This window comes from Zea mays, chromosome 5 (genome assembly GCF_902167145.1).
Source record: "Zea mays cultivar B73 chromosome 5, Zm-B73-REFERENCE-NAM-5.0, whole genome shotgun sequence".
NCBI classification, from domain to species: domain Eukaryota; kingdom Viridiplantae; phylum Streptophyta; class Magnoliopsida; order Poales; family Poaceae; genus Zea; species Zea mays.
The window spans coordinates 107,612,686-107,639,074 of NC_050100.1; positions in this window are offsets into that span (position 1 = coordinate 107,612,686).

Below are 26,389 nucleotides of genomic sequence, written 5' to 3' on the forward strand. Positions count from 1 at the left end.
GCAAAAGATACCCGCGAAGGGGTATCTAGGGTTTCAGGCCGTCCGATAAGAGTCCTACGGATCGGATTGACTTATGACCTTTTATTAACCGGTACCTAATCCTAGCCACCAAATCGCCATCCGACGGTACGCACCAACTTCAATCCGGACCATCGATCTCAGAACCCACGGCCAGATCCAAACCACCGAACGGGTGCCCTCACGATCTAATCTAGGCCGCCCAAAGTCGATCGGACGATTCCGAAGATCGCCCCCAACCTCAGCTCAACGGGGGAGCGCCGCCGAGACAACCCCACGGCGGAGCTGGTCGCCGGTGCTCATCGTTCGACGCCCCCGAGCCCGAATCCCTTGATTTCTTGCCCGCACGCAACCACCCGACCCCCCTGAACTCGAAGGCCGACCGCAGGTAACCGATTGACATGCCTAGCTTCATATCCATGGCGAGTCACGGCGACCGAAGCTAGGTGAACACCGGTGTGCAATTGCCGCCCCAATGAGGAGTAATTTCCTCCCCCGCGTGATTCTTCACCACCGGAATTAGCTAACAAGCGCAATAAAAGCGACCATACCAGAGGATTTGCGGTGATGAGGACAGTCCTCGACGCGGGGCGGAAGAGCGGCGCCAATGAACGCCGGTGAGTGATTCCGCCAGCCCCAGACCACGGCCACCGCACTGGTCCGCGTGTAAGGTGCCGTAGATCCCCCAGCGCGACGGTATGGAGCCCAGGACGGCGCACAAGACCACGCGTACCCTCTCCCTTCTCTTTTTTTCTCTCTCGGCGAGCACGGTAGCAGGCGACAGCGCAAAGTTCTGGTCGAAGTGGAAGAAATTGAGCGCGGCGGCTCGCGATTCATACGGCGAGCACACGATGGCGTAGTTCTTATACCCAGGATCAAGTCCGAATTCCAGGGGAATTGTTCAACGAAGCACGCGATGCGCGCGGTCTGTTACAGAGGAACGAAGAAGGGGGATGACAGGTGGGGTCATGGGTATAGTGACCTGCGCGCGAGGTGGATGACTGACGAGCGGGTCCCACATGGCAGTTGGCGGGGCGCGCGCGTGTAGCTGACCGACCGGGCCCGGCTAGCAGCGCAGCGGAAAGCGTGCGCGCGACAGTCTGCTGGTGTTTTGGGCCGCGCGGGTGTAAAACGAGAGTGGGCCAAAATAGGAGTCTGCAGCCCATTTAAGGTTTTATTCTTTTTCTTTTATCTTTTCTTTCTATTTTCTTCATTTCTAAGGTTTAGTTTGAATTCGAATTTGAATTCGAATTTTGTGCTAATTTCCTTCTCATTTATTTGTGTGAAGTTAAACTAGCAATTTTAGAGATATAATTTAGATATGATATATATTTTATATCCTCTCTCTTCTTCCCATGTTATAAAACCCTAGTTTTAATTTAGGGTTTGGTTTTACTTCTAGCATTTATTATCTTATTATCCTTATTATTTTTATTTAATGCACAAACATGTAAAACTCCAACATGATGCGATTTAGTTTATTTTAGAATCATTGGCTTTAATCAATTACTCTCAAATATTTTGGTGCTCTTTTTATGATGCAAATAAGGCACATAAAATGAGGTATTCACTCTGTATTCTGTATACACAAACTTGAGTATTACAGAGCAGGGGATTTCAGCAGCAGGTAGGCAGATGGGTGATCAGGCCACCTCAGCAGCAGTAGCCGGCACCCACTCGTTTTCCAGCTCCCGCTCCAAGGAACAATCAGCCTCTGCAGCAGCATCAGTTCCACCAGGGCAATGGGAACAAGTGCTTCACTTGTGGCAATGTGGGCCACTATGCCAAGAATTGCCCAAGAATTTAGAAGAGGCAGATGCCAGCATCAAATCAAGACAAGGGAAGAAAGTAGAAGGTGCAAGTCAGGCAAGGGAAGCTCAACTTCACTACTCTAGAGGAGTTACCTGAGGGAGCCCCCATCAGGACTGGTATCTTTTCAGTTTTTAATCAACCTGCTTTAATTCTGTTTGATTCTGGTGCATCTCATAGTTTCATTAGCCAGAAGTTCAGTGCAAAATGTCAATTGCCTTTCTGTCATACAAAAGAGTCATTCATGATAGCTACACTTGGGGGTAAAATTGCAACCAACCAATTAATCCAAAGTGTGCCTATCTCAATGGGAAGTAAAATCTTCAAAACCACACTCCTAATTTTGGGATTAGAGGGTATGGACATCATTCTAGGAGCCGACTGGATGACTCATCATCGAGTAGTATTGGATGTAGCTATCAGAGCTCTCGAGATTTGTTCTCCTACCTCCGAAGACCTGGTGTTATATCTACCTAGCCAAGAGTCTACTCAATCATGTGCTTTTGCTATGATGGAGTCATCTGTGAAGAAGATTCCAGTGGTCTGTGAGTATGCAGATGTTTTTCCTGATGAATTGCCAGGAATGCCACTAGACCGGGACATCGAATTCGCCATCAGGTTGCAACCGGGAACGGAACCTATTTCCAAGAGTGTTACACCCCAGTGTCACCTAGGGTTTCTCTCAGTGCTAACCCAAGAATCAACATTTCATGTGAGCCAAATTGAGCATGAAGCATCAAATTAACTTAAGAATAAAAGATCTACTAAGTGTATATCTAAAGAATCATGTTCCAATCAAATAAGATTTTCAAAAAGGGAAAAATGTTGAAACCCTAACACCAACCCTAATCAAGCTATCTGAGTAGAGATAAAGAAAAGGGGTAAAAGACCATGAAAAATATAAAATCATGGCTTAGGCCAATTATAAACATTGAAATATACTAAATAAGCTACAATAAAGATTATGGAAGCTTGGCCAAAATAGTTTAATAAAAACTCCAAACAAGCTTTTCAAGTGGAGGTTCAATAGGGATTTCTGAAATTCAGATTTCTGAATTTCAGTCCTTGAGCCAAAGACTGAGCGTGTTCACCTTGATCCCTAGCTCCAATCCTAATGACCCCATTGAAAAAAATGTGCCTAACTAACCCCTCTACCTGATACCAGAAGATGGCATCGGGACACGTGCTCTGGACACATTAAACCCAGGATCTTCTCTCTGTGAGCGGCAGTGAGACAAACCCGATTTCTCCCCTCTCTATTTCTTGATCCAGTCAGCAAAACCTGCAAGCCTCCACACGCAAACGACAAAGGAATGATAGGGGAAGAGATCTCTCAACGGGATCATGGCCATAATCTCAAAGATTTGGAGCCAATCCGTGCTTGAACTCGACCTCTCTCTGCGCTGCCTCGTGCTCGACGCTGTGCGAGACGCCAGAGCGCGCACTGGCGTTCGCCCACGCATGCCCCGAGCACTTTTCAGAGCCTCGCCCTCGGCCGTGCCCACACGTGCCTATAAAGCCTCCCCAGGCGTGCCTCACCTCACCCCGTGCTCACCTTTGCCAGCCAGACGCCCCTCCTTAGCCCCAGCGAGCTCTCTTCCGCCCGCCATTGCCACCCGAGCCTCGGCCACCATGGCCAGCCCAACCCGGTCACTTCCAAGCCGCGCCTGCCCCTCGTTTAGCTTCGCTAGTAGCTCGTGAAGCTTCCCAAGCTCTCGGACCCGGCAGAACTTCACCACAGAACCAAGATCGTCCTCACCGGACTTCGGCCGCCCGCCTGCGCGTGTAGACCGAGCAATCCAGTGAGTCGTTCTTCAATTCCTCACACACACACCTTCCTTGATCCCTGGTGAAGCTCTCTGACCCATTTGATTGATCAATTATGCCCTGGTTAGGCCGAACTCCTCGTCGCCGACGAGCTCCCCCGCCTGCGCACGTGGACCGACCGACTTCGACCATCCCCGACGGCGACCCGCACATCGCCGTGACCCTCAGGACCTCCCCTACACCCTCGACCACCTCACCGGAGCAGTCTCACCGCCGGTAAGCCCCTCCGCCCTTTCCTCCGCCGCGGGAACTGTTTAATTGGGGAAAGGACCTCGGTTTAGGTTTAGTGGAACCCCAGGGGGTTTTCTGAACTGTCAGTGGCACATTTGAATAGTAACCCAAGGACTAGTCTGTAAGAGAAATTGAAATCACCCACCAGGGACCCCGATGCAAAGTCGTTTCCCATTTAATCATTTCTGTTTAATCTTTTTAATGAACAGAGAAATTAGGAAATTCATAACTTGAGAAATATTTAACCAAAAATTATCAAACCAATTTTACTGGATTCTAAATATTATGGACTACCAATTAAAAATACTAAACCCCATGCTTTCTGTTTTAAATTTTAGAGTTTGAAATTAATTATAGAAACTGACCAAACCTTATTAAATTAAAGAAAATTAGTTATGCTTCTGTGCTTAACCTAAGAAAATTTGTAGATGTTCAAACCCCATTTAAACACTGTTTAAAAATAGTGAGAACCCCAGTATTGAAAATTTAAGTAGGGATATCTATTAAAAGCCATTTTTGCCCAAAACTTAGGAAAATCAGAAAGTCATTAGAAAATAATGAACAGTGAGTGCAATTATTTATCCTAGCCTACTTAAGTAACACAGAACCTAGGAAAAATGAAGGGATCTCTAGTCCAGAACAGAATCAAAGTGAAATGTTTTATTAGGCATTAATCAAACCAGAAAAACAATTATTAGAATTATAAAAACAATTTCAAAATTAATTATAAAAATCCAGTGGACTTGTAACCACTAGAACTCCACTACAAAAATGATAAACACCCCAGGCCATCATTTTAGGTAGGGTAAACAAATAGAACTAGATAATGGGTCATATTTCAATTAAATCATGAGCAACCCAAAAATGGTGCAATAATGGGTAAATAAAATTTTGCTAGATCAATATTGAGATAGGCCACCCGAGAAAAATGCAAAACCCAATTGGAAGCTGCAAAATAATAACCATTGCCATACTTCATGAAAAAGGTCATTTAATCCAAATAGTTCCTACCACCCTTCCCTTAAGCAAAAAGATGCCAAACTTCAGAATGATTGCTCTTGCACAAAGAAGAAGCTAGGAAAAATCAGAAATCTGTTGTTTGATGTTTTTCAAATATAGTGGTAGTAGAAAGCACCCCTTTGACTAGAAACTTTAGAAAACCATAGTAAAATGACTAAAGGATATTAGTGGCTAAAGGTTTGTACAATGTCATGTCATAACATCTAAATGCCAGCAAAAATAAGTCTTAGAGAATGACCTACTGTTAAATGGTAGTTGCAGTTCAAAACACCCCTTCTACCCTAATGTTTGATAATTTTATCCAGAGAGAACTATTCACTCTTTAAGCCCCAAATTTTAGGACAGAGAATTATACACCAGTAAGAAGCCACTGTAATTTTTGCAGAATTTTTGGAAATTTATTAAGACAACTTGTAGTTCAAACCCACTTTAAAAAAATAAAAGAAATAGAGGGAAAGTAATGAAAGATAAACCTCGTCCCAATAAGATCAACTAGAAATCTTGACAAAATCTCACTAAGGCTTTAAAAAAATTCAGTGGAACGCCAAAATGGACTTACCACTTAGTTTAACTGAGTGTGATCTAAAATACTAAGAATACCACCAAAAATCTTTAGTAGCAAGATTAAACTCTATCTAATTTAAGTGGATCATTCACCATCAAAGTTTAATTGCTAAAACACATATCATATCATGCATGTATCTTACTCATTGCATTCATTAGATTGTAATCTCGCTGACGGAGAGTACGTGCTCATCCCCGAGCAAGGAACTGTCCAAGAGGAAGACCAGGAGCAAGCTCCCGAGGCTGCCATCGATGATCTCCCCGCAGCCCCAGCTATTGAAGGCAAGCCCCGGTTTTATGCATAATCGTATTTATATATGCTACTTTACTACACTTAATGCTTGCAGGATTGTATTGTGCACTTAAGTGTAGGAGTTGCTTGAAACCTCTAGTTGCATGAACTTAGGATTCCTTTTTGAGATGGATACTAGTATGCTAGGTCAAGTAGGTGCTTTGCTAACCAGGATCTCGGTAGAAGTCGAGTGATTTTTCTAGCACTCGCGTGAGGTCAGGGATTGATTGTATTTATCTTGATAACGGGATCTATGTTAGTCTATGGACTTGGATCGAAGGAGGATGCCTTGTCCATGAGACGGGAAAAAGGAATTAAGGATTAATGTGTGGATACCTGAGTGAAGCTTTTGAACGTACTAAGCACATGTCAGGAAATATGGTAACCGGTAAACCTAGTACCTGAGTAAAGCTGGGCGCGGACTTTATCGCTCACGCGACCTGAGACTAGGTCTCCCATGCTAGCTATGGTGTGTACAAGTGCGGTAACTGCACAGCAGCAGCCAGGGTCAGTGGAGCATTGTTTGCCAAGGCGGTGAGGCCTGGACGTGAACGGGGAATCGATGGGGATGGTTGACATGTGTGGGGTCGGAGTACCCTGACATGTCGTGTGTTTAGGTTTACCTTGCAAGGATAAAATCTCGATTTGAATCGTCTGCTTCTCGCAGCTAATGAGACTGCTTGACCCCTTGTATTACATTGAGTAAGAAGTGACATGAGGTTAAATGAGATAATTTGTTGATTGTACTAAATGCTTGTTACCATGTATGCTTAGAAGGAGAAAACTTAGCTAAGATAATGATGCTAGAATTTGAAAAGAAAAAAATTGTTTTTAGAAATAGCTAGTGCTTTTGGCAAACCAAACCCCTCAGCCAAACAGCTGCATGGTCTAGAGGTAGAGGAGTAGTTTCCTCACACCGGGTAAGTCTAGCTGAGCATTAGTATACTCAGCCTTGCTTGTGGCATAATTTTTGTAGGTACGCTTTAGGATATGGTTGATGGTGTGACTTGGCCTACCACCCTGCCACCGAGTTGGACGGTCGAGTGGGATGCAGCTCCGGCAGGAGAGGAGCACGAGGAGTAGTGGGCTAGGCCTTGCCCATTTCCTCACTATCGACGACATCGATTATCCGCTGCATCTTATTTTATGAACTCTTACCAGCAACTTGAAAAACTCTGATTTATGTAATAATTCAGTACTTTAAATTGAGGTTTCCTGTTTTATTGTATTTCTTCTGTGACTCACCTTCGAGTGAGTATGTGGTATTTGATTCTGGTTAAGTGGCTTTATCAGACTAGCTCTGAGGGACTGGCGGGTTATTCCGATTTAAGTGTGTTGCGGCCCTTGAGGCGTGACTTAGGCACTTAAGCTGGAATAATTCGGGCGGTTCTGCCACAAAGAGGCCTTACCAGATGCCACCCGCTGAATTGGCAGAATTGAAGAAGCAATTGCAAGAATTGCTGGACAAAGGTTTGATTCGCCCAAGTACTTCGCCTTGGGGATTCCAGCCTTGTTTGTGAAGAAGAAAGATGAAAGCTTGAGGCTGTGCATAGATTACCGCCCACTTGATGTGGTGACTATTAAGAACAAGTATCCTTTGCCTCGTATTGATGTTCTTTTCGATCAATTGGTCGGAGTCAAAGTGTTTTCCAAGCTAGACCTTCGCTCCGGCTATCATCAGATCAAGATACGGACAAGTGATATTCCGAAGACCGCTTTCTCAACCAGATATGGGCTATATGAATTCTTGGTGATGTCATTTGGGCTTACCAATGCACCAGCATATTTCATGTATCTGATGAATTCTTTTTTCATGCCCGAACTGGACAAATTCGTAGTGGTTTTCATTGATGATATCCTGGTGTACTCAAGGAACGAAGAAGAGCATGCCAGACATTTGCATGTAGTGCTTCAACGTCTGCGAGAGCACCGTCTTTATGCCAAATTGTCAAAATGTGATTTTTGGCTAAAGGAAATCAAATTCTTGGGTCACACTATCTCTCAGGCAGGCATAGCTGTTGATCCTGATAAGGTGCAAGAGGTGATGAACTGGAAGCCGCCAACGACTATCCATCAGATTCGGAGTTTTCTGGGATTAGCTGGTTATTACCGAAGATTCATTCCGGATTTCTCTCGAATTGCTAAGCCCATAACTGAATTGCTGAAGAAAGAAGCCAAGTTTGTTTGGGGTCAGAAGTGCGAAGATGCCTTCCATACATTAAGGCAACATCTGACCACCGCGTCGGTGTTAGCGCAACCCGATAGCAGCAAGCCATTTGATGTGTATTGTGATGCCTCTGGCACTGGACTAGGTTGTGTCTTGATGCAAGACAACTGAGTCATTGCTTATGCATCGAGAGCACTCAGGCCTCATGAGCAAAATTATCCCACTCATGACCTGGAGTTGGCAGCCGTGGTTCATGCATTGAAAATGTGGAGACACTACTTGATGGGAACCCACTACAACATCTTCACTGAGCATAAGAGCCTTAAGTATATCTTTACTCAGGCTAATCTCAACATGAGGCAGAGAAGATGGCTAGAGCTGATCAAGGATTATGACCTGGAGGTACATTATCACCCAGAAAAAGCCAATGTGGTAGCAGATGCCTTGAGTCGGAAGTTGCAATGCAACTGTGTTATGATGGATTCTCCCATTGACACCTTGTGTGATGAGTTTAGCAAAATGAAGATTGAAATGATTCCTTCTGGTGCTTTGTCTCACATTTCTGTTGAGCCAGCTTAGCAAGACCAGATCATCATGGCCCATCTCAGTGACAAGGGAGTACAAATCATTAAGGACAACCTCCATCAGAAGAAAGAAAAGTATAAATGTTTCTGCCAAGATGGAAAGGGTATATTGTGGTTTGAAAGCAGATTGGTAGTTCCTAAAAATAACGATCTCAAGAAGAGAATCTTGGATGAGGCCCATCTCTCCAAATTCTCCATGCCTCCAGGGAGCACCAAAATGTACCATGATCTGAAGCCCTTGTATTGGTGGACCAGAATGAAGAGAGAGATAGCCCAATATGTATAAGAATGTGACACCTGTCAGAGGATAAAGGCAAGTCACTTGAAATCAGCTGGAGCTTAGCAACCCCTATCTATACCTTCATGGAAATGGGATGACATCAGCATGGATTTCATTGTGGGTCTGCCCAACACCTCTCATCATCATGATTCGATTTGGGTTATTGTGGACCGACTGACGAAAGTGGCACATTTTCTCCCAGTGCACACCACTGATAAGGCTCAAAAGTATGCAGAGTTGTACATTGACCGAATCGTGTGTCTGCACGGATTGCCCCAGACCATGGTATCTGACCGAGGAGCCCAATTTGTTGCCAGATTTTGGGAACAACTACAAGAGTCTTTGGGAACCAAGCTAATCAGAAGTTCAGCTTACCACCCACAGACTGATGGTCAAACCGAGAGGGTAAATCAAATTCTTGAAGATATGCTGAGAGCTTGTGCAATCGATTGTGGCAAGAACTGGGATATGCACCTCTCCTTGGCAGAGTTTGCTTATAACAACAGTTATCAATCTAGCCTAAAGAAGGCACCCTTCAAAGCTCTCTATGGAAGAAGGTGTAGAACACCCCTCAATTGGTCTCAGCATGGAGAAAGAGAAGTTTTCGGACCTGACTTTGTGACTGATGCCGAAAGGAAGGTCAAACTAATCAGGAAAAATCTAGAAGCTACTTAGGCCAGGCAGAAGAGTTACCATGATAAGAGAAGGAAACCTCTCCAGTTCGAGGTGGGAGATTTTGTATATTTGACGGTATCACCCACCAAAGGAGTGGAGAGGTTTGGAATCAAAGGCAAGTTAGCCCCTCGTTACATTGGACCTTATGAGATCATAGAAGCATGTGGACCCGTGGCATATAAATTGAAGTTACCTCCAAAAATGTCTGCCATCCACAATGTATTTCATGTATCCCAACTGAAGAAGTGTGTTCGATTGCCGACTGAGATCATAGCAGAACTAGAATTGGAGATAGAGCCAGATCTATCGTACCAAGAGTACCCTTCCAAGGTTCTGTATTGCAAAGAAAGATCAACTCGGGCAAAATCGATCAAGATGTATAAGGTCCAGTGGAGTAATCACTCAGAGGAAGAGCCTACTTGGGAGACTAAGGAATTCCTGCGTTCCAACTTCCCCGATTGCCTACCTAAAAAAATTGGTACGTAATCATGCCCAACCCCTCCTCCTACCCTTCGAATCTAAATTTCAGAAAAATAATCTTAAATCGGAATGAGTTAATTATAGAACTAAAGTTAAAAGGACTTCCTTCTGAAGTTGCAAAGAGAATGACATTCGAAGAGCAGTTGTCTCAATAAATAAAGCATCCACTTAAAGTAAGTCTCACCCTTCGCTTCACCCCGGGAGGACTCTGACCCGAATCTCGGGATGAGATTCCTTTAAGGGGGGAAGGCTGTGACACCCCAGTGTCACCTAGGGTTTCTTCCTTAAGCTAACCCAAACCATTATCACATGTGAACCAAATGAAGGGATGAACATCGAACAAAAAAATTAATAATAAAGGTTGAAGTAAGTCTTTTATCTTAAGAAATTCTCCTTAATCATGTCATGAACGTCAAGGTAAGAAGAACTCTCAAACCCTAATTAATCTTAAGTGGACCATTTAAGCACATAAAGGGCATTTGGGAAAACACTTGGGAGAAAAATACAAATTTTGGTAAAAATCAAATAACAAAGTTTTAATTCACTAATTAACCAACAAAGTATAGTAAGAAATTTTTGCCATTTGAAATTTTCAAAATCCCTAAATCAGCCCCTAAACTAATGCACTTGGGAAAAATTCAGAAATCTGAATTTCAGCCCCTTTCCAAAGATCAACCGCGTTCTCTGTTTTTCAAAACTCAAATCAAACAAGTCCAAATAGCAAAGTGGCGCCAAATTCCCTGGAACACACCGTGGCAAAGTTTGGAAACCTCTCTCCACCGTGTGACACGATCTTGACATGGTTTTACCTCGGGACTCGACCTTGTGACACTGCCACCTTAGCGACACGACAACTCTCTGTACACAGCCTCAAACCGCTCGACTTCCACACATAAATGACAAAGCTCTGTCGGGAGAGCAAATCTTGTGCAGTGATCATGCCCAAATACGCGAAGATCTTCAACCTATGAGCGCTTGAACTCGGGCAGAAGCAAAGAGCCACGTGCTCGACGCCATCTCAGGTCGGCCGAGCGCGGACTGGTCGCGGCAGCGTGCGCCCCTCGCGTGGTTGCCCCGCCCCGTGCATCTGCACCTCGCCCTCGCCTATAAATGCCTCTAGAGGCCCTAGCCATTGGCACTCGCGCACCCAAAGCCCCGCCCGATCCAAAGATCACCGGAGCTCGCCGTGGAAAGCAAGCACCACCGCCCGCCATCTCTGCCCGAGCACGGCCATCGTGGCCAGCCCCTTTTGTTGACCCCCAGCCTCGCCCCAGCACCTGGACCACTTCCCCGTGAAGCCGTGAAGCTTCTCCAAGCTTGAGCCGAGGCATTGCCTCAACGGAGAGGCGGATTCACCCACACCAGACTTCGGCCGCCCGCCGCCGCGTGTGGGCACAGAAATCCGGTGAGCCATTTTCCAATTCCTTGCACCACTGTCCTTCTTGACCTCTGGCGAAGCTCTCTGACTGGTTCACTTGAACAATCGCGCCGTGAGCAGGTCGGATTCCTCGCCACCGACGAGCAACTCTGCCTGCGCACGTGGACCGGCTGACTCCGACCATCCCCGATGGCGACCCGCACATCGCCGTGACCCTCAGGACCTCCCCTACATCCTCGACCACCTCGCTAGAGCATTCTCGCCACCGGTAAGCCCCTCCGCCCCTTTCTTCCTCCGCGGCCACTGTTCCATTAGGGAAGGACCGCGGGTTCGATTTCTAGAAACCCTAGGGGGTTTTCTGCAGAGCCGTAGACTCATGTGAATAGTGCACCAAGGACCTGTCTGTAATTCATTTAAGATCTTTCGCCAGGGACCCCAGCGCAAAACTGTTTTTCCTTTAACCATTTCTAATTAATCTTTTAAATTTAGCAAAGAACTTAGAAAATTTATATCTTGAGTTATATTCAACCAAATTCAACCAAACCAATTTTGCTGGATTCAAAATATTATGGATTATCAATTAAAAATAATGAACCCTATGATTTCTGTTTTAAATTTTAGAGTTTGAAATTGATTAAGGAAAATGACCAAACCTTATTAAATTAAAGAAAATTAGTTATGCTTCTGTGCTGAACTTAATAAAATTTGTAGATGTTCAAATTCCATTTAGACACTGTTTAAAAATAGTGAGCACCCCAGTATTGAAAATTTAAGTAAGGTTATCTATTAAAGGCCATTTTGCCCAAAACTTAGGAAAATCAGAAAGGCATTAGAGAATAATGAACAATGAATGCAATTATTTTTCCTAGTCTATTTAAGTAATAGAGAACCTAGGGAAAATAAAGGGACCCCTAGTCCAGAACAGATTCAAAGTGAAATGTTTTATTAAGCACTAACCAAACTAGAAAAACAATTATTAGAATTATGAAAACAATTTCAAAATTGTTAATAAATATCCAGTGGACTTGTAACCACTAAGAAACCACTACAAAATGATAAACACCTCAGTCCATCATTTTAAGTAGGGTAAACAAATAGAACTTGATATTAAGCCATATTTCAATTAAACCATAAGTATGCCAAAAAGTGTGCAACAGTGGGCAAATAAATTTTTACTAGATCAATAATGAAATAGGCCACCAAAGAAAAATGCAAAACTCAATTGAAAGCTGCAAAATAATACCCATTGCCAATACTTCATGAAAAAAGCCATTTAATCCAAATAATTCCTACCACCCTTCCCTTAAGCAAAAAGTTGCCAAACTTTAGAATGATTGCTCTTGCACAAAGAAGAAGATAGGAAATGATGTAGCTGAGGTGCCCGATCTTTCGGCGAGTAGAGATAATTCCGATTTGGCGGAAGTTGACCCTTGCGATCCGACTACGACGAGCAAGCCCGAGGTGCCAATGCAATCGCTGAACCAACTCCCTGTGGTTACCGACCTTGCTGATGCGAGATCGGCCTGATCACGAAGATCGTTTCCTGTGCGCAATCGAAGAACGAACAAGAAAAAGATGCGAGCAATCTAATCTATTACTCGAGGGTGGAGTTCTGAATACACGAAGACAGCGCAGATTTGCGCGTGTTCGAGAGTAGCTAAAGCTAATGTAAAACAAAACTCAGAAAATAAAGGAGGCGCAGCTCCTGTATAAATAGAGAGGGGGCGCAGCCCTAGGGGCGGCCAACCCTAGGTCGTCCATAATGGGCCGCAATTGGGCTGGTCGTCTATTCTTCCGGGCCTTCGTTCTTTAACAACATGATGTAGTTCAATTCTCTTGCACGGGCCCGAGTCACTGGCCCAGGTGGAAGGGGTGGCGCCTGGACTGGGGAAGATGGTGCCTGGGCTGGAGAAGGTGCTGCTGGTGTAGATGTGCTCGTGTTGGTGTTGATGTCCTCATCATCCTCCCCTTCTTGAACTGAAGTCGTCCTCGACGGCAACTCCTCATCTTCTCCCGCATACGGTTTCAAATCTGCAACATTAAAACTAGTGGAAACACCAAACTCCGCAGGCAGGTCAAGGATATAAGCATTATCATTAATCTTGGTTAGTACCTTAAAAGGACCAGCAGCACGAGGCATCAATTTAGAACGGCGCAAAGTAGGAAAACGATCCTTTCTCAAATGCAACCAAACCATATCACCAGGTTCGAAAGTAACTAGTTTCCGGCCTTTACTACCAGTAATCTGATATTTAGCATTAGCAGCAGCAATGTTTTGTTGAGTTTGTTCATGGAGATTAATCATTTGTTCAACATGTGCAAGAGCATCTATGTGTGGGGCGTCCGTAGCATCAAGCGAAAACAAAGCAATAGGCGCCCTAGGAATGTAACCATAAACAATTTGAAAAGGGCACATCTTTGTAGAAGAATGTGTTGCATGATTATAAGCAAACTCAACATGAGGTAAGCAATCCTCCCAACGTTTCAAATTTTTGTCTAAAATAGCCCTAAGCATGGTAGACAGAGTTCGATTAACTACCTCAGTTTGACCATCAGTCTGAGGGTGACAAGTGGTGCTAAACAGCAATTTAGTTCCTAATTTATTCCACAGAGATCTCCAAAAATGACTCAGAAACTTGGCATCACGATCCGAGACTATTGTATTGGGAATACCGTGCAAACGAATAATCTCTCTAAAAAACAATTCAGCAACATTGCTAGCATCATCAGTCTTATGACAAGGTATGAAATGAGCCATTTTGGAGAATCGATCAACAACCACAAAAATGCTATCCCTCCCCTTCTTAGTTCTAGGCAATCCCAAAACAAAATCCATCGAAATATCAATCCAAGGGGAAGTAGGAACAGGCAAAGGCATATACAAACCATGGTTGTTCAACCGTGACTTAGCTTTCTGACAAGTAGTGCAGCGTGCAACAAGGCGCTCAACATCAGCGCGCATCCGAGGCCAAAAGAAGTGGGCAGCCAACACCTCATGTGTCTTGTAGACGCCAAAGTGCCCCATGAGACCGCCTCCATGTGCTTCCTGTAACAACAAAAGACGAACCGAGCTAGCTGGAACACACAACTTGTTAGCGCGAAACAGGAACCCATCCTGTATGTGAAATTTGCCCCATGGTTTCCCATTAATACAATGGCCGAAAGCATCTTTAAAATCAGCATCGTCAACATATTGATCTTTTACAGTGTGCAAACCAAAGATTTTAAAATCTAACTGTGACAGCATGGTATAGCGACGAGACAAAGCATCAGCAATAACATTGTCCTTCCCGTTCTTGTGTTTAATAATGTAAGGAAAAGACTCAATGAATTCTACCCATTTAGCATGACGACGGTTCAGATTTGTTTGGGTACGAATATGTTTTAAAGCCTCATGATCAGAATGAATTATGAACTCACGATGCCAAAGATAGTGCTGCCATGTATGTAAAGTGCGCACTAACGCGTAAAGCTCCTTATCATAAGTAGAATATTTCAGACTAGCACCGCTTAATTTTTCACTAAAATAAGCAACTGGTTTTCCTTCTTGTAATAAAACAGCACCTAGCCCAATACCGCTAGCATCGCATTCAAGCTCAAATACTTTATTAAAATCAGGCAATTGCAATAGGGGAGCTTGGGTTAACTTATCTTTCAAAGTGCTGAACGCTTCCTCCTGCGAATCACTCCAAGCAAATGGCACATCTTTCTTTGTAAGCTCATGTAGAGGCGCTGCAATGGAGCTAAAATCACGAACAAATCTACGGTAGAAACCGGCAAGTCCAAGAAAGCTCCGAATTTGTGTGACCGTCGTCGGTGTAGGCCACTCCCGAATGGCAGCAATCTTGCTGCTATCCACCTCAATGCCCTGTGGAGTAACAACATAACCAAGAAACGAGACACGTCGTGTGCAAAAGATGCATTTTTCCATGTTAGCGAATAACTGGGCGGCACGCAATGCATCAAAAACAGCACTTAAATGTTCCAAATGCTCTTTCTTAGATGTGCTGTAAATAAGGATATCATCGAAATAAACAACCACAAACAATCCTATGAAGGGCCTCAGAACTTCATTCATCACTCGCATAAAAGTGCTGGGAGCATTAGTCAATCCAAACGGCATAACCAACCATTCATATAAACCAAATTTCGTTTTGAAGGCTGTTTTCCATTCATCACCCAGTTTCATTCTAATCTGGTGGTAACCACTACGCAAATCAATCTTAGTGAAAATAATGGCACCACTAAGCTCATCTAGCATATCATCAAGGCGTGGTATAGGATAGCGATAACGAATAGTGATATTATTAATAGCACGACAGTCTACACACATACGCCATGACCCATCCTTCTTGCACCGTGTAGATCATCAAAATCAGCACGTGTAGCAAGTAAAACAGGAGCCTTCAACTTAATTTCAGAAGGAACAGAGGGCGATGGATCAAGTTGTTTAGCAGTTATAGCAGCTCGGGCAAGATCATCTTTAACAATTTGTTCAGGTGTCATTGGATGTATAATTATTTTCTGACCCTTAAAAATGAAAGAATAATGATTCGAACGACCATGATGCAAGCTATCAGTATCATATTGCCAAGGTCGACCAAGTAACAAAGAGCATGCTTCCATGGGAATAACATCACAATCAACAAAATCAGAATAAGCACCCATGGAGAAAGGAACTCGCACGGAACGCGTGATTTTTATTTTACCACCATCATTAAGCCATTGAATGTGATATGGGTTCGGATGCTTACGAGTGGATAACGACAACTTTTCGACCAGCATGGTACTCGCCAAATTGTTGCAACTGCCGCTGTCGATAATGATGCGAATTGACCGCTCCTGCACAACACCCTTTGTATGGAACAGAGTGTGTCGCTGATTCTTCTCGGGCAAAGCGACCTGTGTACTGAGAACACGCTGCACAACAAGACTTTCATACCTATCAGCGTCGCCCGGGTTGACATGTACCTCCGCCTTAGCTGCATGGTCAGTGGCAAGTAGTGCATGTTCAATTTCTTCAGAATCACTAGCGGAAGAGTACTCACCATCGTCACGAATGAGTAAAGTGCGCTTGTTTGGACAGTCCCGAATCACATGGCCAAATCCTCTACAGCGATGACACTGAATATCCCGTGTACGACCTGTGGGTGGGGCAGTGCTGGCTGGTTTGGTCGTCTTCTCGCGTGGAGTAGTGGTGGACGTGGATGGCGCAGGGGGAACTGGTGCTGAGGTGGATGTCGAGCTTCGTCCTGCAAAAGGGTTAGAATATTGCTTCGAGCGGCGTCCCTGCACTTCACGTTCAGCTTTGCAAGCATATTCAAATAAAGTAGTCATATCATAATATTCCTTATAATCAAGTATATCTTGGATTTCGCGGTTTAAACCACCACGAAAACGTGCCATAGCAGCGTCGTTGTCCTCCAATATCCCACAACGAATCATACCTTTTTGTAACTCCTGGAAATAGTCCTCAACAGATTGAGAACCTTGCTGAAAACGCTGCATTTTATTAAGCAAATCACGAGCATAATACGAAGGCACAAATCGATGTCGCATCGCAGCTTTCAACTGATCCCAAGTGGTTGGAATGGTAGTGGGATGTTTTATTTTAAACTCACGCCACCAAATTAAAGCAAAATCAGTAAATTCACTAATAGCAGCTTTAACCTGAGAATGTGCAGCAATATCATGGCATGAAAATTTTTGTTCAACCTCTAACTCCCAATCAAGATATGCAGCAGGATCATATTTGCCATTAAAAGGTGGAATTTTAAATTTAATCTTAGAAAATAAGTCATTAGGGGGATTACGAACCACACGGCGTGCACGACCACGGCGATCTCCATCGTCCCACTCAGTGTCACCGCCGTAGTCCTGCTCCATCTTTGTGGTCAACGCATCAAGGCGTGCCAGGATGGTGTCGAGTGTGGTGTGAGTCGCCGTTTGAGCAAGGTCAAGCTGGTTGAAACGCTCGGTCGTCGAAGTGACCGTTAAATCAAGCCGTTCATGCATCGTCCTAATGTCATCAGCAAGTCCATCAACTTGTCCCTTTACTTCCAGCAACTGGGCATCCACCGTGTCATGTGCTCCTGCCATAGTTAGCGCAAACACCAAAACACCAAAAAAAACCACAAAAACAGGGGTGTACTGCTCACAAGGCGCTCACACTAGTTCTGTTATCAAATTCTTATCCGTTCTTACCAAGTCACAGTGGTGAACTGCAACCAACAGGTGGAACCGGTGAAAGATTGGATGAGCGATTGCCTGGAGAAACAGAAACCTACTCGTTGTAGAAATATGTGGAGTTCTGGGTAGGCTGCACTCAAGTCCAGGATTAGCACGACCAAACAATAATGCAAAGTTGAATTATTGTGCAAAACACGAAACTATATTGCTGGCCACAAGTGCAAAGGACGGATGGAACTAGCAGAATGGCAGTACCGTAAATATTGTACTAGCGTGGCCACTAGTAGGAATCACAAGTGATTTTGTTTTTCTTTTTTGTATGATTTTTTTGATATTTTTCTCAGCACAAGAAGCAACAAAATAGGAGCTACACGAAGTTTCACCTAAAACAGAGTTCAAATGTGGTCTACAGAAAATCAGAAAGTTCTCTGAAAAGCGTGCGAGAACTTTGAAGGATTTTTTTCTTTATTTTCCTGAATTTTTTTGACAATTTTTTTCTTTATTTTCCTCAAGTTATGTTTTCAAACGACCGGGATGAAACAACCGTATCCTTTCTCCTTCGTTGTTTTTTTTTGTTTCTGTTTTTTTTTTTGACGTAACCGAAGGAGAAAAACAAGGAAACGATGTTGACTCGGTTTTTTTTTCTGTTTTTTTTCGTGACCGAAGGAGAAAAACAAGGAAACGGCCATTGACTCGGTTTGTTTTTTTCTGTTTTTTTTTACGTAACCGAAGGAGAAAAACAAGGAAACAATGTTGACTCGGTTTGTGGCGTGATCAAAGGGGAGATGGTGGCGGCGCTAGGATTTGAATGGTGGAAGAACACAATGCAACCAGCAACAAATGACGCGAAAGCACACAAATTCAACAATGCAGATTATTGAAAGAAAGTGCGAGGCTCAAAAGGGTGCTGGGATAAGGTCTAACCTGAATTTTTATGTGGTTTTGTGGACTGTAGGAAAAAAACACTCGATAAACTCACCGATCAACCTGGAAATCTGATACCAATTGATGTAGCTGAGGTGCCCGATCTTTCGGCGAGTAGAGATAATTCCGATTTGGCGGAAGTTGACCCTTGCGATCCGACTACGACGAGCAAGCCCGAGGCGCCAATGCAATCGCTGAACCAACTCCCTGTGGTTACCGACCTTGCTGATGCGAGATCAGCCTGATCACGAAGATCGTTTCCTGTGCGCAATCGAAGAACGAACAAGAAAAAGATGCGAGCAATCTAATCTATTACTCGAGGGTGGAGTTCTGAATACACGAAGACAGCGCAGATTTGCGCGTGTTCGAGAGTAGCTAAAGCTAATGTAAAACAAAACTCAGAAAATAAAGGAGGCGCAGCTCCTGTATAAATAGAGAGGGGGCGCAGCCCTAGGGGCGGCCAACCCTAGGTCGTCCATAATGGGCCGCAATTGGGCTGGTCGTCTATTCTTCCGGGCCTTCGTTCTTTAACAACATGATGTAGTTCAATTCTCTTGCACGGGCCCGAGTCACTGGCCCAGGTGGAAGGGGTGGCGCCTGGACTGGGGAAGATGGTGCCTGGGCTGGAGAAGGTGCTGCTGGTGTAGATGTGCTCGTGTTGGTGTTGATGTCCTCATCAGGAAAAATTGGAAATCTGTTGTTTGATATTTTTCAAGTATAGTGGTAGTAGAAAGCACCCCTTTGGCTAGAAACTTTAGAAAATCATAGCAAAATAACTAATAAGTATTAATGGCTAAAAATTTGCACAAAGTCATGTTATAACATCTAGATGCCAGCAAAAATATGTCTTAGAGAATAACCCACTGTTAAAAAGGAGTTGTAGTTCAAAACACCCCCTCTGCCCTAATATTTGATAATTTTATACAGAGATAACCACTCATTTTTTAAACCCCAACTTTTGAGACAGAAACTTATACACCAGTAAGAAGCCACTATAATTTTTGCAGAAATTGTGGGAATTTATTTAGCTATATTGTAGTTCAAACCCACCTTAAAAAGCATAAAGGAAATAAGAAGAGGGAAATAATAAATCTCACTCTAATGATTCAGTTAGAAACCTTAATAAACTTTTACTAAGATATCAAAAAGAAATTAGTAGAACACCAAAATAAACCTACCACTTAGCTTGACCAAGCTTGACCCTAAATTGCTAAGTATACCACAAGAATCTTCACAAGCAAAGATTAAACTCTACCTTATTAAAATGATCATTCACCATCAAAGTTTAATTGCTAAATTGCATATCATACCATGCATATATCTTACTCATTGCATTCATTAGATTGCAATCTCGCTGATGGAGAGTACGTGCTCATCCCTGAGCAAGGAGCTGTCCACGAGGAAGACAAGGATCAAGCTCCCGAGACTGCCATCAAGGATCTCCCCGCAGCCCCAGCATTTGAAGGCAAGCCCCGGTTTATGCATAACCGTTTATATATGCTACTTTACTACACTTAATGTTTGTAGGCTTGTAATGTGCACTTAAGTGTAGGAGTTGCTTGAAACCCTTAGTTGCATGAACTTAGGATTCCTTTTTGAGATGAATACTAGTATGCTAGGTCGAGTAGCTGCTATGCTAATCAGGATCTCGGTAGAAGTCGAGTGATTTTTCTAGCACTCGTGTGAGGTCAGGAATTGATTGTATTCATCTTGATAACAGGATCTATGATGGTCTATGGACTTGGATCTAGGGAGGATGCCTTGTCCAGGAGACGGGAAAAGGAATTAAGGATTAATGTGTGGATACGTGAGTCAAGCATTTGAACGTACTAAACACATGTCGGGAAATATGGTAACCGATAAACCTAGTACCTGAGTGAAGCCGGGTGTGGACTTTTCCCCTCACTTGTCCTGAGACTGGGTCTCCCATGCTAGCTATGGTGGGTACAAGTGCGGTCACTGCACGGCGGCAGTCGGGGTCAGTGGAGCATTGTATGCCAAGGCGGTGAGCCCTGGCCACGAACGGGGAATCGATGGGGACAGTTGATGTGTGTGGGGACGAAGTGCCCTTACATGTCGTGTGTTTAGGTTTACCTTGCAACGTTTAAAAACTCAATTTGAATCGTCTGCTTCTCGCAGCTAATGAGACTGCTTGACCCCTTGTACTATATTGAGTAAGAAGTGAAATGAGGTTTACATGAGATAACTTGTTGTTTGTACTAATTGCATGTAACCATGTATGCTTAGAAGGAGCAAACTTAGTTAATATAATGATGCTAGAAATTGAAAAGCTAAAATTTGATTTTAGATACAGCTAGTGCTTTTGGCAAACCAAACCCCTCAGCCAAACAGCTGCATGGTCTAGAGGTAGAGGAGTAGTTTCCTCACACCGGGTAAGTCTAGCTGAGTAGTATACTCAGCCTTGCTTATGGCATAATTTCTGCATGTACGCTTCAGGATATGGTTGATGGTGTGACTTGGCCTACCACCCTACCACCGGGTTGGACGGTCGAGTGGGATGCTGCTCCAACGGGAGAGGAGCAAGAGGAGTAGTGTGCTAAGCCTTGCCCATTTCCTCGCTACCGACGATATCGATTATCCGCTACTTGAACAACTCCAATTTATGTAATAATTCAGTACTTTAATTTGAGGTTTTCCTGTTTTATTGTATTTCTTCTATGAATCACCTTCGAGTGAGATTGTCGTATTTGATCCTGGTTAAGTGGCTTTATCAGACTAGATCTGAGGGACTGGCGGGTTATTCTGATTTAAGTGTGTTGCGGCCCCTGAGCTGACATGCTTCGCAGAACTTTACCAACTCAGCTGCATCCTGGAGAGAAGTTGGCCAATAGAAACCATGCCGGATGGCCTTACCAACCAGTGTGCGGGATGGCGAATGACTTCCGCACTCTCCTCCATGGATCTCCGCGAGTAGCTCACGGCCCTCCTCCTGGGTGATGCATCGCATGAGAATGCCATTGGTGCCACGGCGGTATAGATCCCCTTCTACCACTGTGTATCGTTTAGCCGACCGCACTATGCGCTCTGCGGTCACATGGTCCTCAGGAAGAATATTTTCTTTCAGGTAGTCCTGTATCTCAGAGATCCATGCATCAGGACCACTCTGAGCCACTGGTTGTGGCGCTAAGAGGTTGGCAGGACCCTCTGTAGCACACACAATCCTTGGTGGGTTCTGCGGATGGAACGCCACCGGGACCGCTAGCTTCGAGGTGCTAGTCTCGCCCCCTTCACCCGGTTTGGCAGGTTGGGCGGTAGGTCTCAATTGTCGTCTTTCGAAGATGCCCTCAGGCACGGGTGCCCAAGTTGATGCCCTCATGGAGAGTTCATCTGTCGCTGAGTTGTTAGCTCGAGGAACATGTTGCAGTTCCAGGGCAATGAAGTTCTTTTCCAGCTTCCTTACGTGGAGGAGGTAAGCTGCGAGTCTGGGCTCACTGTAGCTACATTCTCCGCGGACCTGCTTGATAATCAGTTGGGAGTCCCCCTTGACGAGGAGCTGGCGGATCCCTAGGGATAGGGCCGTAGATAAGCCAAAGATCAGCACTTCATATTCTGCCATGTTGTTGATGGCCTTGAACTAAAGGTGCACCATGTACTTCACTTGATCTCCGCTTGGGTCGATGAGGACCACTCCAACACCGCCACCCTGCTGGCTGGCGAACCCGTCAAAGAAGAGGGTCCAATGGAGCTCGGTGAAGACCGGAACCCTAGGCTCCGCAGGTGTGGGGTCCGAATCGGGATCCGGACCCCCAGGAGCGCTCGGAGATGGGGTCCACTCCACGATGAAGTCGGCAGGACCTGGCTCTTGACAGCGTGGCGAGGCTGGAAGTCTAGTTAGAACTCGGCAAGCTCCGCAGCCCACTTGGTGATGTTGCCCGTGGCGTTAGAGTTGTGGAGAATGGCCTTTAACGGGAAGGAGATCACCACCACAACTATGTGTGCCTGAAAATAGTGGCGCAACTTCCTGGACGCAATAAGTATAACATAGATAAGCTTGTACGTCTCAAGGTACCTGGCCTTTGCCTCATGCAGGACCTCGCTAACGTAGTATACCGGCATCTGGATGGTTTGGACCCCTGCAGTCGGTCCCGAGTCCTCAAACTCCTGGCCTTCCATCAACATCGTGGTGGTCGGACCACCACCTTCTCCTAGGGGAACTTTCTAACTCCCCTGGAGATGTCGTGCTGCCCTTTCGGCGACCAGCACCATGCTCACCGCCTCGGAAGCCACTGCAATGTATAAGTGCAATGGCTCCCCTGGCTCCGGAGCTACCAGTATTGGCAGGGACACAAGGTGCTGCTTCAACTCTTGAAAGGCTCGTTCTGCCTCTTCGGTCCAAGAGAATGGACCGGACTTCCGCAATAGCCTGAAGAAGGGCAGCACCCTCTTAGCCAGTCTTGAGATGAAGCGGCTAAGGGCAGCTAGTGATCCCGTAAGCTTCTGGATGTCCTTGATGCGGGCTGGAGGCCTCATTGTCTCAATTGCCTTGATCTTCTCTGGGTTTGCTTCGATGCCCTAGTGTGAAACCAGGAATCCCAGCAACTTCCCTGCGGAGACACCAAAGACGCACTTGTCCGGGTTCAGCTTTGTGCGGGTTGCACGCAGCTTGTCAAAGACCAGGGTTAAGTCTTCCACTAGGGTCGACCCTCTCTTAGTCTTGACCATGATATCATCGACGTATACCTCTACCCTGTCCCTAATCAGGTCACCAAAAGTCTTACTCATCGCCCGTACAAATGTTGGTAAGGCGTTTTTCAGACCGTAAGGCATTACAACATAACAGTATAGACCATCCACGGTTACAAAAGTGGTATGCTTCCTATCTTGTCTAGACATCTGGATCTAATGAAAACCAAAGTAAGCATCTAGGAAGGATAAGAGGTCACACCCGGAGGTAGAATCCACGATTTGATCTATTCGTGGAAGTGGATATGGGTCCTTGGGACATGCCTTATTGAGGTTGGTGTAGTCGATGCACATCCAAAGCTTCTCGTTTGCCTTGGGAACAATGACTGGATTGGCCAGCCATACTGGGTGATGGACCTCTTCGATGAAGCCAGCGTCCAGTAGCTTCCGGACCTCCTTAAGGATGAAATCCTGCCACTCGATGGACTATCTTCGAGGCTTCTGACTCACCGGTTTGGTGTTACGGTGGATCTTCAGATGGTGCTCGATCACCTCCCTGGGGATCCCAGGCATCTGCGATGGTTCCCATGCGAATGCGTCAGCATTTGCTTGGAGGAAGGCGATGAGCGCGAGTTCCTATTTCTCCTCCAGATCACCCGCGATGCAAGTGGTCTGGGAGGTATCCGCGCTGAGCAGGATGGTCTTGACGGGGACACCGTCTGCCCTAGATGGTTGCACCTTAGGAACCTTAGTAGGCATCTTGGTACAGGAAGTCGAGGGGTCCCTCCCCTCGTCATTCGGGTGAGCGGCTTCTACCACCAGAGCATGCAACTTCTCGACAGCTGCAAGCACAGCGGGGCGGTCGCTCCGCACGGTGAGGACCCCAGTAGGGGACGACATCTTGAGGACCAAATACCCATAATGGGCAATGGACATGAAGTGGTACAGGGCCGGCCTGCCAATGATGGCATTGAAAGGGAGGTTAACCTCCGCAACGTCGAACTGGACATTCTTAGTGTGGAAGTTCTCCTCGGTCTCGAATGTAACCCGGAGTGCGATGCTCCCAAGGGGATACACCGGTTGAGGGCCCACTCTAGAGAATGGGCGAGAGGGTCCCAGTCGGGACCCTGGGATCTGCAGCTGCTTGAACGCAGCGTGGCTGATGACGTTGAGCCCTACTTCACCATCAATCAGCACATGATGCAGCTTCATGTTGGCGATGACAGGGGCGATGATAAGTGGTAGTATACCAGCCCCTGCCATGTTTTTGGGGCAGTCGGATGCCCTGAAGGAGATAGGAGTGCTCCGCCACCGCTGATGTGGGGCTACTATCGGGACCCCTGGGGTCGCCGAAAGGACCTCGTGGCGCAGGGACTTTACGTTCCTACGGGAGGTGAGTTCTCAGCTTCTGCCATACATTACATACAGCTTCTTGCGGCGGTCGTTGTCATCAGCGGAGTCAGAGTCTCCAGTGAGGATGTCCTTAAGAACTTGCTCGAGGGCCTGATACCCGAGGTCCCGTTCTCCCGCGGCTACGTCACCTTCGTCGACCTTCTCCTTGCTAGGCTGGCGCCGAGGCGGCGAGCCATCCATAGAGGCCTGGTCGCGCCGCTCGCCTATCCGCTTCGTGAGCTTCAGGATCTACCGGCATTTCGAGGTGCTATGGCGACTGTTGGGGTGAACAGGGCATGACCCACTGTCGCTTCCCTGCTGCCGTGGGCGCTTGCCTCGCTCGTCCCGCCCCCCAGCCGCAGATGCGGCGACTGGAGCACCAGACTGTGGCCTATCGTGACCACGGTTCTTCTTCTTATTGCCACCGCCCAGGGCGGTGGCACCCGAGCCGCCCGCCTGGGTAACTCCGGTTTGCGGCGCCGAGTGCCATGTACGGCCCTCAGCAGCTCTGGCACATTTGTCGGCCAGAGTGAAAAGCGTAGTGACGGTTTCCACGTCATGCATCACCAATTGCTCCAACATCTTCTTATCACGCACCCCCTGTCCGAAAGTAGTGATAATGGAAGCATCAGAGATGCGAGGTATAGTCCCCCGTACCTTGGTGAAACGGGAGATGAAAGTCCGGAGAGTCTCCCCAGGTTCATGCCTCGCTGCATGGAGATGAGCCTCCACGCCATGCTGTTGATAAGCACTGACAAATTTCGCTATGAACCATGCACAAAGCTCTTCCCAGGAGTATACCGACCCCGGGGTGAGATTCATGAGCCAGGTCCGGGCCGACCCGGTCAAGGCTACATGAAAGTAGCTTGCCATCACAGCGGTGTTTCCACCAGCTGCCGTAATGGCGGTGACGTAGACCTGCAAGAATTCCGATGGGTTCATCGTACCGTCGTACTTCTCCGGCAGGTGTGGCCGGAACTTGGGTGGCCAAGTCGCCGCGCGGAGATGATCCGCTAGTGCGGCGCAGCCCACGCCGACCAATGGGACACCCGCCTGGATTCGAGCATCCCTTGGAGTTTGTGGTGAAACTGGAGCGAAGTCCTGGTCGAGGTTGCGACCCTCGAAGTTTTGTCGGCGCTCACGTGCCCTCTCTAGAGAGACTCAGGCATCCTCGCCCGCACGCCTACGGTTAAGCTCTGCCCGCAGATCGTCAGCCTTCTCCAGAGAGATTCGAGCATCCTCGCCCGCACGCTGGCGGTTGAGTTATGCCCACAGGTCGTCAGTCCGTGCACCCCTCACTGAGGGTGAGCGCACAGATGCCGACGCCTCGCGTTGACGCCGGAATGACCGAGGCGTAGGTCTGGTCGAGCCAGAATGTGCCATGCCGAGGAGACGGTCAACATCTTCGCGCCATTGCTTCATGGCCCCCGGTGAGGCTGTGGAACTTGGAGGGTTACGCAACAACTCCTTGGATACAGACAATGCCCGACCATGAGCAGCCCTTGACGGAGCCCTATGTCTGCACGGGCGTGTGCTGCTGCGAAGTGTGCATAACAGCAGCAACAGGCGCAGGGCGGTAAGAGCCCCGTGGCACAGAAGATGCTGCTCCTTCCTCCATCAGGAAGTCCTCGGGAGACAAGTCGCGGTGCTCAACGATCTGAACCATCTTGTCGAGCAAGAAAAACTGGCAAAAAACCTAAAGCCAAAGTCCCCTACCTGGCGCGCCAAATGTCAGTGGGAGAAATCCACCGGCCGGGTGGCGAAACACACCCACCCTAATCCTAAGATGAGGAGGGGGCCTAAGTAGTTGCCTGTTTGTTGAATTTGGGATGAACACAAGAGGACACGAGGGATTATAGTGGTCTAGGCCACCGGAGCGTAATACCCTACCTCCACTGTGTGTAAGCTGTATTGA